Here is an 18,623-nt window from a genome sequence, read left to right as displayed (position 1 = left end):
CTTACACCCATAAGGCATTATTATTTCTTGTAATCCTTTACTGGGTTTATTAAAGAAATGGAGTAATTCCTCTTCGTTCAGTCCTGCCTGGTGGTTTCTCATGTACTAAGAAAGCCCTTGCTTCATTACTTCTATTTTTCCCGATAGATCGGCAATGCCCTTAAATAGAATGGGGCACAGCCCCTGTCCCCAGGTGGGAGAACTGAAGGCAGCTGACTCTTGGTCCCGTGCAGACTCCTTTTCATGTCCCTGTCCCCCGAGGAAATGGAGTGCTAATGACAGTGGGTGCCCAAGCGCAGGTTTTCTTTCAATCCCGCCCCCGCACACCGCTGTCCTGCCTTTATTGGCCACACGACAGTCTGCTGAGGGAAAGCTGATTTCTAATCTGATTTGAGCAAAATCAACTTTTACAGGTAGATGAAAACCTCACAGTATGAGGCTTGGGAGAGGGAGCCAGCTTCTTATCCATGACATCAGAGCGCAAGCCCAGCTTTTCTCACTGCAGCTAAACTCCTTAGCGGTGGCTGCTCAGCACGAACAGTTCACTGCACCTGCTGTGTCCAGGAACAATAAGCTTAGGTGCAGGCCAAATCCTCCATTCCTTAAGCACCTTAACCTTTTTCAAGGCAGGAAACCCAACCCCAAGCCATAGCCAGCAGTTAGTCTGAGTGTTTTCTGGGCACTTCTACTCAACAGTGTGCGTATTCATCATAGAGTACGTGAAGTGAAAGGATAGATTTAAATTCTCATTTGCCTTCTTCATAAAGACAGGAAGGTTGCTACTTTTTTTTTTTTTAAGTAAAATACATGGCTTGCAGAAAATCTGAATTTTTCTTTTTGGTCTGGACACACACACACACACACACACACACACACATACACACACACAGATCAACTCAGTTGATCATATTTATTAGAATATTTGAAAATAAGATGGCTTCCCTTTGTCATTGCACAAATACTCCAGAGTACAAACTGGTGACATGTGAAAACTGACCTACATTTTTCTTTTTAAAATATGGCTGTCACATTTTTAATAAGCTAATGCTTCATGTAGTGCCACTCTGAACAATGCTGTGAGTGGCATTTCCTTTGGCCAAGCCGGTCTGAATAGACCTGTGGGAAAATCCTAAAATGAAACCGCAAGCAGTATAAAAATTGGCTAGTTTCTGAGTCCTGCATAGAAAGAAAACAAGTTGGGCCTTTTCACTGATATCCCTTGCCTAATTGTGAAACAAAAGCTGTTTGCTTGGCTCTGATAGATCAGTATTCGTGCAAACTTGGGGAGCAAGCTTGGGGAGATTATAAAAGAATATTCTGTCTTCTATGTCTTGTGTAATTAGTAAACGTGGGACAGCCAATGTGCAGGCTCTGTGCTACACTCTCAAGGTCATGCAAATACATGCAAGAACACACATACTAGACACGTGCGCGCGCACACACACACACACAGGAAAGAGAGCGAACAGAGAGAAGAGCAAAGAGCTAAAAGAAAGTGATGGGGTCAGGTCCATTTTTAAGTTAACTAACAAGACACAGGGGAGTAACCTCACGCATGCATTGCACATGTGAACTGACTACAATCAAATCTATGGGTAAGACGCAGTTCTACTTAAGGCGTCCAGTGGAATGAGAGCATTAATTGTCCACTGGGGCCACAATAGGACATGCCAGCATGCACAAACATGAGGAAGATGGCCAGGTTTTTCTCTTTCAAAGAACAGGGTTGATGTGGATCTGATGAGAGAAATTCTGAGGTCAAGCACAGCAAGTATTTATAATTATCTAGAAAACACTTTTGGTTATAACCACCCTAGAGATGGACACATCAGTTTTGATGCCAGGTGCTTTCACAGATGTAATATCTCATTGGATCATCATAACAACAAACACATTTTAGAATGAGTATTAAGGTTCTAGAGGCTGCTCTTTAAGACAAAATGGCATAAATCCTACAGAAAACACTTTAGAGTTTCTGACCCATTCATTTTGCTTTTCAAAAATTTTGTTTCAGGAACACATATTAAACACTTGGTATATTCTAGGGGCATTATTTTGCATACTTTGTAAATTTCAACTCATAAAAAATATGAGGTGGGTACTATAATGTCCATTTTACAGATGAGTAAACTGAGGCACAAACAGGCAAGTACCTTGCCCAAGGATACACAGCTAGTCAGAGGCAGAGCCTGGATTATCATGGTGAGGAGTTTGAGGTTATTTTAAAGGCAGAAAGTTTATTTATTTATTTATGTATGTATTTATTTAGATGTGAAGTCTTGCTCTGTTGCCCAGGCTGGAGTGTGCAGTATACGATCATAGCTCACTACAACCTCAAATTCCTGGGCTCAAGCAATTCTCTTGCCTCAGCCTTCCCAGTAGTTAGAACTATAAGCATGTGCCAATACACCTGGTTGATTTTACATTTTTTTGTAGAGTTGAGTCTCACCTCCCAAAGTGCTGGGATCACAAACATGAGCCATAGCACTCAGCTGGCATAAGGGTTTGGATGTCCAGATCCCTGCATTTAGACTTTCTTTATGTTCTATTCTTTTGTTTGGGTCAGTCATTCTCAAATAGTGATGTTTATAAGTAATACTCTTTCCATATTTTATTTTTTAATATTTTTTGAGACAGAGTTTCACTTTGTTGCCCAGGCTAGAGTGCAGTGGCATCAGCCTAGCTCACAGCAACCTCAAACTCCTGGGCTCGAGCGATCCTTCTGCCTCAGCCTCCCTGGTAGCTGGGACTACAGGCATGTGCCACCATGCCCGGCTAATTTTTTATATATATATCAGTTGGCCAATTAATTTCTTTCTATTTATAGTAGAGATGGGGTCTTGCTCTTGCTCAGGCTGGTTTCGAACTCCTAATCTTGAGCGATCCACATGCCTCGGCCACCCAGAGTGCTAGGATTATAGGTGTGAGCCACTGCGCTGGCCTCTTTCCATGTTTTAAAGGCTTTTGAGGGTGAGTTTGACCGTAAGTGATTTTGGCCAACATGCTTACTTTGGGAATACCTGTATGTTGACAATATAGTCTATTTAAATGGAAAACTTATCACCACGAACATAATGAAAGAAACTAAAAAACCCAGTCTTCATTTTAACTATTGTCCAATAATTCCTTTGGAAATGAGTAAAGTGATACTCTTTGGAAGGGGCATAAACAATTTCAGGCTGGGAAGTACCATTTATAGTGTGTTGGACAAGGTGATTCATGCCATAGCCTCAAAGCTCAGTATAAGTCCTCTTCAGGTCTTGTTTGTCCGGAGTCTGTTTTTAATCCATGGAAACGGAGACCTTTCCATTTCACTAGACAGTGTACATGGGCCCAAGAGTAAGCAGCCTGCTTAATCATAGCTATTTGCACATACCCTGGCCGGCAGTGTCATTTAGCATAGTAGGGTTGGGTTTGCAGTAGGATCCCTGTTAAGAAGAGGTTAAGGACAAGCATAAAATAAAGCTTATACAAGCAATGAACAAAACAAAATCTTGTTTTGCTGTGTGTCACAAAGAATGGCCTATTATTTCATGTTACTAGGTGATTGAAAGAACCAGTTATATCAACGGTTGCCATGGATATGCACTGCTCCAACTGGTCCCAGATTATAACAGGAACCAGACGTTGAGTTTAGGAATATCAAGCAAAGGGATTTGGCTTTATCAATTGGTAGAATCTATGTGTCAGCATCTGAGATCAATCAAGATGTTCCCATGTGTCCAGTTCAGACTTAGTAAAAAAAAAATGGATGTTCACAATCATGTTTATGGCTTTCAAAATCCAAGAGAAGATGGATTTGCTGTCATAGAATTCTAATAACAACAGCAGGTATACAGGGCCAGGTGGGCAGAGCAGTGCCAATATTATCTTCACTGCAGGATTCTTTTCATGTAATTGATTAATTGATGTATTTTTGCTTCTGCTTTGTTTAGGTCTATCTCTAGTCTAAGGTATGTTTCCATGGAACTGACCCAGAATGTTGGTGCACGAGCAATTTATTTGCTCTATTTTGAGATGTAAAGAGATAAATTTAAGGTTACTTCCATCTTTGTGTGCCTATGTTAGTCTGAAATACTTTGTGCTCAAGAGTGGAGTTACTTTAGACTCTGGGACTCTGTATTTTTGTAGAATCTTCTTGTTGGGCAATCCATAGCTAGTCTAGCTTAAGATATTGTACACATGTAAAAATAATGGAATTGCATTTTTAAATTTATAATTCAGATTTATTAATACTTGGTACTTTAGTAAAATTTGGGTTCTTTTTATTAGATGATATTTTTAAAAGTAGATTTGCTGAGAGAGCAACAGTCACTATTTTTTTCTCTCTACCTAAGAGAATCTTGGGCTAAATTAAGTAGATTGAATATTGGGCCATTATGACATGACCCCTTAACTACCGGAGAAAACAGATCCAGGTACTGAATGTCCATTGAATGGTCAGCAAATCATTTGAGAGTAGGGAAAAACTATTTTAATTGTAAATAAAATACAATACTGATTCCAAATATCTCCAGGACGGGAACACTTGAAATACCTTTGATAGCCTATCTTCCAATCTTTCCCATTCCTTTTCTTTCCTTTTACTTTATTGTCTTTCTTTCTCTCTTTCATTTCCTTGCTCATTTTTTTTTTATTTTTTCACCCTTATTTTTGAAGCGATTATGAAGTAAATGTTCTATTCCACCTGAATAACAGTATCAGTCATTTTCGACTGGCCAGAAAATGTCTCCCCCATGTGTCCTACCAAATGGAAAGCCCAGAGCGTCTGTTTGAAGGTTTGGCAGAAAAGTCTCTCCTCTCCAGACTGTTGGTCTCCAGCAAAAGCTTGTCTCAGCCCACATTCTGCCAGACCTATCAACACACAAGAGACAGAGAACACGGGTCCCAGGCTCTGGAACCAGTGGAGGTAGGTTCAAACCTCAGCTCTGCCATTTATAGTAGCTCTGTAAGCCTTAGTCTTTCCAAGTATAAATTAGGTGATAATCACACGGCCACTTTAAGAGTGCTGCTATGAAGATAAATGAATTGTTGATGATATACGTAAGGCTTTAGCACGGTGCCTGCCGTGCAGGGAGCACTCAGTAAGTCCTGGACATTTCTGTGGGAGGCCCCATAGCTTAAAGGCTCAGACCCCAGGCTTCTGAGCCAGCTGCCAGGGTTCAGAGTCCAGCTCTGCCTCTCAAATAACTGTGTACCTTAGGCAAGTTTCTGATCAGGTTAAATATGAACTATATGAACTTTCCGAGAATAGACCACTGTTGACTTACAAAAATGGCAATTTCAGAGGGTTCCATATAATGCATAGGTCATATTCTTTCTCTGTGCTTCAGTTTCCTTACCCATTAAACGCAGGGCAATAATCCTATCTGATTGGATTATTGTGGGGATTAAATGAGTTAGCAGCCGTAAAACATACAGGACAGTGCTTGATATGTAGAAAGTGCTATTTAGCTATTTGCTATTGTTATTTTTATTACCCTCACATCTCATCGCTGCCTGACAAACTTTTCCCAAGAATAGCTTGTTTATTAATCCCTTTTTGCTTCTGTCAATCAGCCTTTCTGTGTTGCCTGCAATGTCCCTCTGCTCCTCATAGCCTGGCTCAGCTCTTCTGATTGGCCGCCCACTCTGTGTCCGCCACATCCCTTGGCATTTGTGTGCTCCCTGGGGACCTGACGCCTTGGGTTAGCTGGCAGCAGTTGTGTGTTGTCCTTGTCTTCTTTGTATATTGACCCTGGAGCCTGAGAGCTCAGGAAAGATACAACATTTCTTTCACCTTCATTGTCTTTTCATGTGATAGTGATTTTATATCTTTAGAAAAATTTCTTAAGTTATGTTCAAAGGTGGGATTCCTACTGTTTTCCCATGCTTTTTTTTTTTTAAACCAGACTTTAAGAAAACTTAAATAATTTTAGATAGAAAAGTTGCAGAGATAGTACAGAGAATGCCTTCTGTTCTGTATAACCCTTACTTAGCCAGTGTCAATGTCAAAGCCTTCATGACAATTGTACATTTGCCAAAACAAAGAATTTACATTTGGCCGGGCGCGGTGGCTCACGCCTGTAATCCTAGTACTCTGGGAGGCCGAGGCGGGCAGATCGTTTGAGCTCAGGAGTTCGAGACCAGCCTGAGCAAGATTGAGACCTCATCTCTACTAAAAAAATAGAAAGAAATTATCTGGACAACTTAAAATATATAGAAAAAATTAGCCGGGCATGGTGGGGCATGCCTGTAGTCCCAGCTACTTGGGAGGCTGAGGCAGGAGGATTGCCTGAGCCCAGGAGTTTGAGGTTGCTGTGAGCTCGGCTGATGCCATGGCATTCTAGCCTGGGCCACAGAGTGAGACTCTGTCAAATAAAAAAAAAAAAGAAGAATTTACATTTGTGCATTACTATTCTTACGTGACTATTAACTAAACTCCAGACTAGCTTAAAATTTCATTAGTTTTCCACTAAAATCCTTCCTGTCTTCCCAGATCCCACACTGCATTTTATTATCATGTCTCCTTAGTCTCCTCTGGTTTGTGACAATGTCTCAGGCTCCCCTTGTTTTTTATGACATTGATGGTCTTGAGGAGTACTGGTCAGATATTTTGCAGAATGTCACTCATTTTGAGTTAGTTTGATTATTTTTTTTTCTTCTTGTGATTAGACTGGGATAATGGGTTTTGGGGAAGAACATCACAAAGTTGAAATGCCTTTCTCATTGTGTCATAGCAGCCTGTAAATTATACCAAGATGACTCCTCACTGGTAATATTAGTCTTGATAACTTTCTGCATTATTTAACAAATAGAAAATTTTGCACAGAATTCTCATATGTTAAAGTTACCAAGAGACTATCCAAAGATAATAAGTAGCTAGATTCCTAAAATTGCAGCACTTGGAAGCATTAAACAGGCTTGTTCAGTTGTTTTCAATCTTATCAGACCCAACACATCTTTCTCATAATAAATATTTTCTACTGCCTCCTTCCCTCTTCTGAAATGAAATTTGTAGATGGTATAATTTACCTGTACACATAATCACAGAAAAAAATCAATATGATGTCCTAGTTTTAATATACAGGAGAAATAAAAGGAATATGATTTATAATAAAATATCTATTTCAATATACAGAATCTCAGGCACGACTATTCCACAAGCCCTAGTGAAGTGGTCAGATGCCTACACTTAAATGAAGAGTTCCCATGGATAAGACAGACACAAATGCAGTAGGACACAAGGCTCCAATACAAGGAGGAGCATTGTCATTGGTGAGTTGATTTTCTGAGATGGCAAACAACCCGTGGGAAAGCCCCAAAGCAAACAAAATACCTTCTCCCTCAATTTTCATGGTGGTTTCATCCCTGGAAAAATTCACGGCTTATTAAAAACATGCAAAAATATTGTGCATCTTAAAAGTAAAGTGGAGTTAGGCTCAGATAATTATAACCAGGTTTTTCACCTACATGAATCTCTGCTGGGACTCTGTAAAGCTGTGTGGACGGAGAACAGCGCTTCACTGTGGGAGTGTCCCCTGCACTGCAGGACACACACAACGACTTGGGCCCTGGCGACTCAATGCCAGTGGCGCCCCACCCCCAGTCAGGGAGGGCAAGCAAAAACACCCCTCGAATTTCCAAGATAAAATTTCCCAAATCAGGAGGCCGTGCTGTGCCCCAGTTAAGACTACCACTGGTATAACTTAAATCTAATCACTTTATCTCATAGCCAGAAGCTGGGCTCAGGCCCATGTTCGCCATTAGGGCGAACTGAACTGCCAGCTCCTAATCTACAGTATCTGGTGTGTGTCGAACCCTCAAAAGTCCCTACTGGTAACCCTTGGATTGATGCTGAAATGTAGGTAAAACCATGCGATTCATGTCACATGCACACATTTACACAAGCACGCACACACACGCACCATCACCACCACCAACACAACCACCAACTCAATTCCTGCACAAAATCCTTCCCAGGCTTCCCATGGAATGTAGGAGATCATTTAAATCCTTTCAAGGCCTTGCGCACCCTGGCCCTCATCTGCCTCTCCAGCTTTATTCCATACCATTTTCTCCCTCGCACATTATGCGTCCACCCTGCTGGTCTTCACTCAGTTACTGGCAGGAGGAATTACCCTCCCTACTGCCTCAGGGCCTTGGCACGGACTGTTTTCCCTCCCTGAGCTATTCTCTTACCTTTTGCCTGGCAAACTCCTGCTTATTCTGCATTGCTTGGCTTAAAAGTCACTTGCTTAGAGAGCCTGTCTCTGAGTCCCCAGTATGTCTCTCCTTGCTAGATGTTCTCGTAGCACTCTGTATTTCTTGATCACACACTCATCAGAGCTTATGATTAAGTATTTGGATGTGTGATTCTAGGTTTGATATCCGATGCCTCCACTACGCTGTGAGCTCCCAAGGAGCCAGGAGCTTCGTCAGTTATACTCATCACTAAACCCCCTGTACACAGCAATGGTGCCTGCACAGAGTAGGTTCCAAATATTTGCTGAATCCATGAATGGATGAATGATTGGGTTAGCTGCCCGGAATGACTTTCAGGCTGGCTGGAAGGCTGACACAGTGGGGGAAACACAGTAATGACTTTTCATAAGGAGCAGCAGCATAATACCTCGCTTCTATTTTGCTATGGAGAGAGAGAAGCATGCTATTTGAGACTGCTTGTTTTGGCTTAGTTGTTTCAATGGTCTTGGCTTTGAACTATGGAGTAGGGGCACCTAGAAGGCACCTCACTATGTGGACTCGTGAAGGCTCCTGCATCTCTCTGGAGCTGGCTTCCCTGCTGGAATGGTCTGGAAGAAACAATAGCATTGCAAATTTCAATTTTACTGGGCTCAACCCTACAGATGCCTCCACTTCATCCTTCCACTGTTACCACCAATATCACCTGATCTCTGAGTAGCCCTTGACATTGTGCCTTTTGTTTCACTCTTTCCCAAACTTTGGTCTATTGGGTATCACTTTCATTAATTTGGCACATCTGCATATCACCAGGGCTGTTATATTTATTAATGTTTTGCTTTGAATACATCACAACCTGACAATAATGCAGATTTTAGCTTCATCACAAATAATAATATGCATGATCTCCTGTATTTCTTGGGCTTATCATACTCATTCGGGAAGGAATTGCTCTTTTTCTTAGCAGTGTTCCTGCGTGGGAGGCGCACCAAGGCAGACCTCCTTACTGTCCCCAATCTGTTAAGAATACTGAAGAACAGAGAGTACCAGCAACTTCCACAAGGTCACTCGGGTAACAGAGATGACAGAACTGGGATTCGGTGCCTGACTCTTGGCTCTGTCGTGGGCTGTCCCTGTCACACTAACTCAAACCATTCTTTGTTTTGTTTTTTGTTTTCCTTTTTATTCCACGTCAGACAGGAAATGTGCTGACGTGGTAACAAGGCCTGGGGGAGGCACATCTCACGCAGACATGCGAAATCCCAATCACCACGCTTATGAACTACAAAAGAATCTCAAACCATTTTTAACTGAGTTCTCTACCCACACCAGGCACGCCACAACTATGAACTGCTATTGGATTAGCGATGCCTTCCAAAAGCAAACTCTTCTGCAAGATTTTTTCCCCCTGAGTATGTTATATGCTGTGCAGTGCTGCTGACATCTTGGGGCTAACACTTTTTAGCTGCCTCTTCCCAATTTGTAATTTTCTGACCCACCAATGGGCCATATCTCATCTGCAAATGCTACATTCTTGTTTGCATTACCAAGATGCTCACAGTTTTTGTGATGGATGCCATTTCGACGTACTTGTAGAGACAGATGAATCTCCTCCTGGGAGGTACGGTGTATTTTTCATGCTATAGTGTCTAATTCATCCATGCTGGGTGCTTCTGAGACTATCCAAGGTGTCACTATCTCAATGCCATAAAAACCTCCTGGGGGGCCGCTGGAAGGCTCCAGCAGTGGAGCCAACTCCCTTCCTGGTACTGGAAACTGCTGGCTTCCGGGTGGTTCTCTACCCTCCCTCTACCCTACTACGGTGGTGTGCTCTTTCCTTAATAGTTGCAGAGTTGCTAATTCTGTCCTTAAATCCAGTCCTAATTTAAAATTAAACCACATATTTGAACATATGACATGTTATACCAACTTTAGCTGCTGTAGATCTTAAATACCAGACACACTGGCATTCTTTTTGATCCTAGTCAAACACTTCTAGATCATTCTTACCACGAGGCTTTTGCCCTTGCTGTTCTCTCTGTCTGGAATGCTCTTTCCCCAGCTCTTGTCACACCTGTTTTCATTTTTTAACTCAATGTTAAACATTTTTTCAACTCAATGTTATCTCCTCAAGGCCTTTCATTGACCATAAAATTGTACCCTTAACTCCTCATTCCGTGAACTCCCTATTCTACTAGTCTGATTTATTTTCTTCATGGAAGTTTTTACCACCCCAAAATGTATTGTTTATTTATTTACTTATTGTCTATCTCCTTCCTGCGCCCACCCCCTGCACCCCCAGTAGACGGTAACCACTGTGAATGGAATGCCAAGGCATTTCTTGTTATGGCCTTCTCACTAGAGACCAGTGGGGCACTTGATAAGGGGTTGCTGAGTAAATAAATGCATGATATGGTCCAGGTACCTCAGGGAGGTGCAGAGAAGAGAGCAAGTCTCTGGAGTCAGATGGAAGCAGCCCTCTGTTATACAACCCAGGAATTAAGAGCACGGGCCCAGGAGTTAGATGGCCTGGGTTCTAGTGCAGCCTCTGCTGCTTTGTGGCTGTGTGCTGCTGTGAGCAAGTTCTTTCGCCTCTGCTCTTTATGTACATCAACAGCAAATTGGAACTGATGAGTCACAGTGTGTCATGTGCCTGGCCTGGTGCCAGCCACTGTAATAGGATCTTAACAAATGTTAATTGACTTCTTTTTCCTAGAAATGTCAGAAGAAACTCAAGAAACCCAAGATGAGGCCTTTGTAACACACTAGATAATGGAGAACTCGGGCCTCCCTATATTCAATACGAGGTGCTTAAGTACAACTGCTGTACGTTTTGCAAAAAGCAGTGACATTTCCAGCACTTGGCTACCTTCTGTAGACTCCTGATAGGGTTTATAATCTTAAATCCACTGAAAATAATCCAGTCTTTTAGCGCCTGACCTGTTTGATAGAGGTGTCCCCCGCCCTGTATATTCAATTACTTGCTGTAGAGAATAGAACCGCATGCACCATATACAGTTCCTTCGGTGGCTGAACATTATGTTCCTCAGGTGGCCTCAGTGACTTTGAAGTACTTGTCAGCAACTGGCTTTCCTGTAACAGTACTGTAACCATTCAGTTCACAGTGACATTTTACTTCTGAAGTCCTTGTTCAGAATATTAAAAAGGGCATGCAACAGACTTCATCCCTTTGCCTCAGGGACTGGGATTTTGCAAAGCTAGCCAACGGTCTACTCAGGGGAGACATACTGGCTCCAGTGAATGTTTAAAAACCGTTTTGAAATTTGGCCCAGTGGCATTAAGTTGGTCAGTAAATATAACTATTGAGTCTGTTTCACTCCAATTGATGAGCTGGATTGACTGGACCGATTCACTAGGATGTCTGAAATCACTCCCACCACTTTCTTTGTCAATGAATGATGATGCTTTTCTATAAAAAAAAAAAAAAAATAAAGAAAGAAAGAAAAAAAAAAGGAAAAAGAAAAGTCTATACAAACTTGGAAGGGAAGTTTTGTAGTTTGCTAGATTCCACTTGGATCAGCAAAATACTTGTGAATTCCGAATGGATGAGGGCCTCTGGGTCCTTCTCATTCTTCACAGTAATGACAGCTGGATTTATTCTATCAAAACTGTGCCCAAGAGCATGTGACAGGACCTATTGGTATTTGCCACATTGACCATTCAGATGCCATCACTGCACGATGCCCTAACTTGGTCTTTGGTCCGAAGAGAGAGTGAGCAGAGCAGAGGGAGGTGCTGGGGGACTTGGACAGGGATGCTAAATGGGGACGTGTGGCCACTCTGTGTGCCTGGATTTAGTTTGTGAGGAGTTGAAGCCTTTTCTTGTCTGTCCTTTACGACTTTTTACATGTTGAGGCCACTGCATCGTGACATTTTTCTTTGAGAAGCAACAATAAGGAGTTGAATTTTGAATTCCGATGGGCCAGGTTTCCTCGCTCTCCGCGCACTGACACTTAGGGTTGGCGATGTCACTGTTTGCAGAGGCTGTCCTGTGTCTCCACCACGAGATGCCATTAGCATCCCCTGAGCTGTGGCAACCAAAATACTTCCTAGCGATGTCAAATGTCTCCTTGCTGGGTAGAAGTTGGGGATGAGCCCCTAGGTGAGAGCCAGTGAGGGAGACCTTAATTGCAAGAGATTATTTTGTGGTCACAAGAAAGCCTCTTTGAGAACACTCCAGCTTCTCTTGTCTGTCCTGGGGGCATTTCAGACCCTTGAATTTCCTACAGAATAGCATTTTGATGTGGATGAGCCAACGATAAAAATGGAAAAGGTAAGAGAAGGTGGGACATGGATGTGTTAACGCCTCTCCTCTGTCTTCCTTTCTCTCCTCTGCACCTCTGTGAGTCTTCCAGAAAGGGGGAGACGGCACGTAGAGGAGGGGAAACCTGGCTGCAGTCAGGAAGCTGTGTGTTGTAGATCGAACCAAGGGAGCCTGGGGCCTCTGGAACTTCAAGTCATCCTGATATTTAAGTCCAGGCATCAGAGCTTATTGCAGGCAGCGTAGAAGGTGGTGTTTGGAGGCCAGCTGGCCATCTGCCAGGACCCTTGGCAAAAGTGCAATGTAGGCAAAGTCGTTTCTGCCACCACGTCTATTTCTCAAGCCTCCCCACTCGCTGTCTCCCTTTCCCTGCCCTCCAGACACTCGGTGGCCTCCTGTGGCCTCCGGCTGCTCAAAGTCCACTCCCCCAGCCTGCGCCACCAGCTTCCACAGTACCTGTGCACAGGTCAAAGCTCCTTCCTTGGGTGCTGATTTCAGCTATTTGGGGGGTTGAGAGGAAAGATTATAATATTTCACTAAGGGGAGAAGAGTCAGCAGGTTTAACCTGTTCAGGGGATGTTTTGACTCTTAAAAGTGAAGCTTGCTACTCCTCTTCTATAAAACATTTTGGAACAAAAGGCTTTTCTATGGCTTATGTGGTTTCCCTGAAATGAGCATCACACTGCATATTTTCCAGCCACAGTTTCTGCAGTCCTCGGTCACACTCGTGAATTCCATAAACTAGAGCCTTCGCTGAGAAAGGGGCTCCACATGAGGTGAGCTGTGAATTTCCCATAAGAAAAGATCCAAATCCCTTAGCCTGGCGTATAAAGCCCTTTGTGAGAATCTGCCTTTCAAACCTCTTCTCCATTCATCCACTCAAATAATGGTGGAAAAGATGGGCACAGACCCTGACCCCAACCCGCTGACAGTGCATATAGTCCAGTGGGGGGTTGCACATAAGAAATCAGACAAAGACAATATGGTGACACATGTCACATGTTAACCTGGGATAGGTATGGAAGGCTCAGGAGTACCTTGTACGTGAAACTAACCTGGAGGCTCACTCCTGGCTGGCCCAGGGAGGAAGTCTCACGTGTGTGGTCTATTTGGCCTCACGTGCCCACACCGGGCGTGTTTTATCACGCCTTTCAGGCTCTGAACGTAACAGTCTCTGTTTAGAATGCCCTCTCATTATCTATCTGAAAACCTCTTAATACCCTTTATGATCCGGCTTACCTGTTACCTCCAGGAGACTTTCTATGACCACACTTTGCCCTCCCTCACTTTTCTCTGCTTTGCCCCGTACCCCCTGCCCTACCGCCAAATTAAAGTGTGTTCCTTCCTTTGAGCTAAGTCCTTTATACATCACCTCTATGGAGATATGCATCACACTGATTTGTCACGATGTGTTTACTCATCAGTCTTCTCCAGTAACTTTCTGCAAAGCCCAGGCAATAAAGTATGTGTCTTTTTAACCCCAGCTCCTAGCACAGTGCCTGGCACACAGAAGTGCTTGGCAAATGTCATCGAATGAATGAACCCATTCAAACTGGAATCTAGAAAATGTGATAGCACGATGTCTCCTTTATTCCTTTTTGTGTTAGGTTGTGAGATATATCATATATACAGAAGAGTTCATGAGACCTATATGTCTAGTGTAAAATGAAAACCTATGTAACCACAGCCTGAGTCAAGAAATAGTCTCCTCTATTCTTAACTCATCAGTGGATGTCATGTCCTTGAATTGAGTTCATCACTAAGATGAGGACTCAACATTCTTCATCTGACCTGAAGTTATTGGGGTCTTCTTCCAAGCAAGCAGTCATCTTGAACCTTAGGCCTGACATTCTGGATGCCAAATATTTGGCCAAACGCCAAGCAATTCAGTCGAACATCAGTTGGCAGACATGGTCTGAAATCTAGCTGCAGGAAGCTATTCGCTCTACTGGACAGTATCTTGCAGAACATCTTCAGCACCTTCCTTCCTCCTACATATTGAGGTTGCAGGCTTATTTGGACTCTGTCACGTAGTAGGAAAAACAATTAATGTGTGAGCTTTGCTGGGATTATCCATGTAATACTCATAGTTAACCTGTGTGGAGACCAGTCTATTTGTTGGTTGCTGTTAATACAGATCAGTTAAAGTCTTGCCAGGATATTCAGAAGGGGTGTACTGTAGTCTGCTCTGCTTTGAGTGGAAATCAACCATCTGTCTCGTTGCATTTGGTCAGAACACTGTGCCTTTGGAAAGGCTGTGGTTACAGGATGCATGGCAACCACCTCCAGCGTGGTACGGCTCGGAGCTGGCAGGGCTCTCTGCATGGGCTTTATCTATCGCCACTACCGGGCTCACACAGCTCTCCTTGCCTTCCTCTGCTGTCCTTAACAACCAAGGGCGGGTGGCCAGCCTGCCTGCCTGCCCTCCTTCCTTCCTTCTTTTCTACCCTTCCCCTTCCTTTTTCCTTCTCTCCCACGTTTCCTCCTTCTCTTCCTTCTGGCTGCCTAATCGCTACACATATACTAGAATAATGACTTGTTTGATGGATATTTCTTGAACCCCGCTGTAATTTTCTTCTTGAATACAAATTAAGCCCATTTCAAGAACTTATCAACTCCAGGATCCTGTCTGATTTCACTTCTCTCTCTTCCTCCTCCTCCCACCTCGTGCATGTATGTGTATCATGAATCTATAATCACTCCATTTAATCGAATCCAAATTTTAAACTCCCTTTATAAAAAACTTAACTCCTTTTCATCATTTTCACTGACATTTCAGACACTTTGGTTTTCCTAGTTTTTTAATATGCAGTTCCTGAAGTCTTTTTGTTTGTTTGATTGATTGTTTAAAGCGGATAACATCATTCTCTATCCTTTGCTTCCAGGAGTTTAATTCATTTTATGAGCACCTACACTGCGCCAGACACAGTTTGAGACGCTGGGGAGACAGCAGTGAACACAGGTAGATGTATGTGGTCCCTGTTCTCATGGAGTTGGCATTCTAAATCAATTTTATATTCTAAAACTGAGCTGTCCAATACAGTAGCCACTAGAGACATGCAGCTATTTAAATTAAAATCTCAATTAGTTAAAATGAGACAAAATTAAAAATTCAGTTTTTCATTCACACCGGCCACATCTCAAGCACTCAGTAGCCACATGTGACTAACAGTTATAGTACAGGACAACGTAGATCTGGACCAGTTCCATCACAGTAGATTCTATTGTACAAGGCTGTTCTGGAGTAATTTGCCAGACCTACCACCATTCTGGGAGTTTAAGAAACTCCTGTAACCATACTGCGAGATGATTATGATGAGATCAGGTCATAATTACTTCATATATAATCATCCCTTTGAAACATGTAAATTATGTCTAGCGGGCTTAGAGCCTATCGATTTATTTTTATTTGGAGCATCCTGTTTTTACTTATGAGATGGTTAAATTAGTGTGGTGGGATAACATTTTAAAATACTCACTCATCTTCCCTTCCTGTCTTTTAAGCAGGTACTGGCTCTATCCACCATCCCAGGGGAAGGAAGGTCGTAGGGCAGAACACAAGTTCTGAGTCTCTCTGGCTGTTTTTGTGGTCCAAGTGTCCAAGCTTTCAGGGGTTCCTGAGTATTTGTAGAAGGGGCAATAGACAGGAGGATCTGGGGACTAGATAAAAATGTCTTGGCAGAAGCAGGGCTGGAGGAGAAAAGAGAGTCTGGACACATATGTGAGGGTGTGTGGCAATCATGCCAGCTTGCACATGCGCTGTGGGCTCGGGCTGCGTGGTGTTCCTGGAAGTTCTGCTGGCGGGAGCCGGGTCCCAGAGAGAGACAGTGTCCAGGATTTGGGACTGTGGTGACGTCTCCTCCACTGGATCTGAGGGGTCACACTGACTGGCATAATGGATATTTCAGCAGTAAACAGATGATTCACCAACCATGTCCTGCCCTTCCCCCAATCTTAATCTACCCTTAAGGAAGATAGAAAGGGTGTGTCTGAGATGGAGATTTTCCCCCAGCTCAGGGGGATGAGTGCCCAAAATGGAAATAAATGGAATTATAATAAAAAATAAAGTTGATTTTCTAGCAACCTCTGTATTTTTGTGGTCTGTGAGCCATACCCATTTCACAAGCAGCGTGGTTTCATTCTATATATGACAACTCAACCACAGACATCATCTTTTCCTTGGCTCTATTTTATTTATGTCTACATTATTCTATCAGCATAATAACATTTTTCCTGGGAAGTAGTGCACCAAGCAGTCTCTTCCTATATATTTGGAGAAAACTTCAAATAGTTTGGAAATTGATTCCATCCTGGAGCTCTGGTTTCACACGTTCCTCAACTGAACTCAGTGGGAAGGAAGCCAATGCAATTTCATGACTGGATGATTTAGACCAGGGCTAAGAGAACTAGAGTCCATGGGCCACGTCTGGCCTGCCTCCTGCTTTTGTAAATAAAGTTTTATTGAAACACAACCACACCCATTAGTTTACTTGTTGTCTATGGCTGTTTTTTTTTTTATTTTTTTTATTTTTTTTATTTTTTTTTTATAATTTTTTTTTTTTGAGACAGAGTCTCGCTTTCTTGCCTAGGCCAGAGTGAGTGCCGTGGCGTCAGCCTAGCTCACAGCAACCTCAAACTCCTGGGCTCAAGCAATCCTCCTGCCTCAGCCTCCCGAGTAGCTGGGACTACAGGCACGAGCCACCATGCCCGGCTGATTTTTATATTATATATATTAGTTGGCCAATTAATTTCTTTCTATTTTTATGGTAGAGACGGGGTCTCGCTCAGGCTGGTTTTGAACTCCTGACCTTGAGCAATCCGCCCGCCTCGGCCTCCCAGAGTGCTAGGATTACAGGCGTGAGCCACCGCGCCCGGCCTATGGCTGTTTTTGTGGTACAATGGGAACACTACATGGCTACAACAGAGCCTTGCAGTACCATCTCACCCTTTATAGAAAAAGTTTACTCATACCTGGCCTAGATTATAAACTTCTTAAAGACAAGGATGGTGGCTAAACATCTTTCTATTTCCTTTCAGGTCCTGCTCCATGCAGAGCAGAGATTTGAGAAATGTGGTGTAATAAAAGATCCTAAGGCTGGAACGAACTTTTGAGCTTCAAGGGTGACTCCTTTCAGTGATGCTTAGGAACATAATGCCTTGAGTTATAGCCATTAACCTCAAGTATTAAAGAAGTACAAGGGGCAGTGAAATCTCCAGCAGCTGGAATAAGAGAGAGAATCTTATCTCCTCATCTCGCTAATATAGATGACTAGATCAGCCATCTGCTGTATATATAATTGGGGGCTCCCCATGGCTTCCTGCTCTGCACTACAAGGAAGGGTCTTGAGCAGGGGTCCTCAAACTTTTTAAATAAGGGGCCAGTTCACTGTCCCTCAGACTGTTGGAGAGTGCCCACTGTGGGCCCGGGACGAGTTGGCTACTAAGCAGGACAGGCAGCAGTTGCAAAAACACCCGGAGGGCCGGATAACTGTGCTAAACAGACTGCATGTAGCCCGCGGGCCATAGTTTGAGGATGCCCGGTCTTGAGCCTCCATTACAAATGGTGTCAGTTTGGATCTAAGGAGACATGGAGCTTGAGTGCTTATCTCAGGCTGGTTTCTTCCAGAAGTGACCCTAAGCAAAAGCTTCAAGTGAAAGTGATTAGTTAAGGAAGAGCTCCAAAGAGAAACTGGATAGTATAAGCAGAGGAAGCTAATAGGAAAGAGAAAAAAGCCAAGAAAGGTGCAATTTCAGTTGAAGTCTTAAGCCTTAGCCTGATCCCACGGGGATTTCCAGACTATGAATCACACATCACATTTAGGAAGGTATTTTGCAGTCCTGAAGGTAGTAGTTTTTTCCATTTAAATGGGAGCCAAGGGAACAAGGCTTTTATACTCCTCCATATCCTTCCCTTCCCAACAGGTAGTGACAGAGGACAAAACACCTTGGACAGACAAAAAAAAAAAAAGCCCCCAAAACAGTAAGCTCTCTGGGTGGTGAAGAGGCTCCAATAGCTCAAGAGCAATGATCAGAAGTCCACGGTGGGAGTCCCAGCATTTAATCACACAGAAACTGGAGGTGAGTAAAAGGGGGATGGGAAGGTATCTGGGCAGAGAACTAATGGTATCTGCCACAGCATCAGACTGGAGTCTGCTCCACC

General features: G+C 43.1%; 1 protein-coding gene and 1 non-coding gene across 11 annotated transcripts in view; both read right to left on the bottom strand.

Moving 5' to 3' along the window:
* Positions 1 to 18,623, bottom strand: part of TRPM3 (transient receptor potential cation channel subfamily M member 3) — a 529,331-nt gene that overhangs the window by 38,304 nt on the left and 472,404 nt on the right. The gene's annotated exons all lie outside the window — the stretch shown is intronic.
* On the bottom strand, positions 9,372 to 9,475 carry LOC142874750 (small nucleolar RNA U13). Its single transcript, XR_012922383.1, has one exon. It is a non-coding gene; the product is annotated as a small nucleolar RNA U13 (small nucleolar RNA).

This window comes from Microcebus murinus, chromosome 12 (assembly GCF_040939455.1).
Source record: "Microcebus murinus isolate Inina chromosome 12, M.murinus_Inina_mat1.0, whole genome shotgun sequence".
Classification (NCBI taxonomy): domain Eukaryota; kingdom Metazoa; phylum Chordata; class Mammalia; order Primates; family Cheirogaleidae; genus Microcebus; species Microcebus murinus.
Note: the sequence above shows the minus strand (reverse complement) of the source record. Positions and strands in the feature narration are given on the sequence as shown.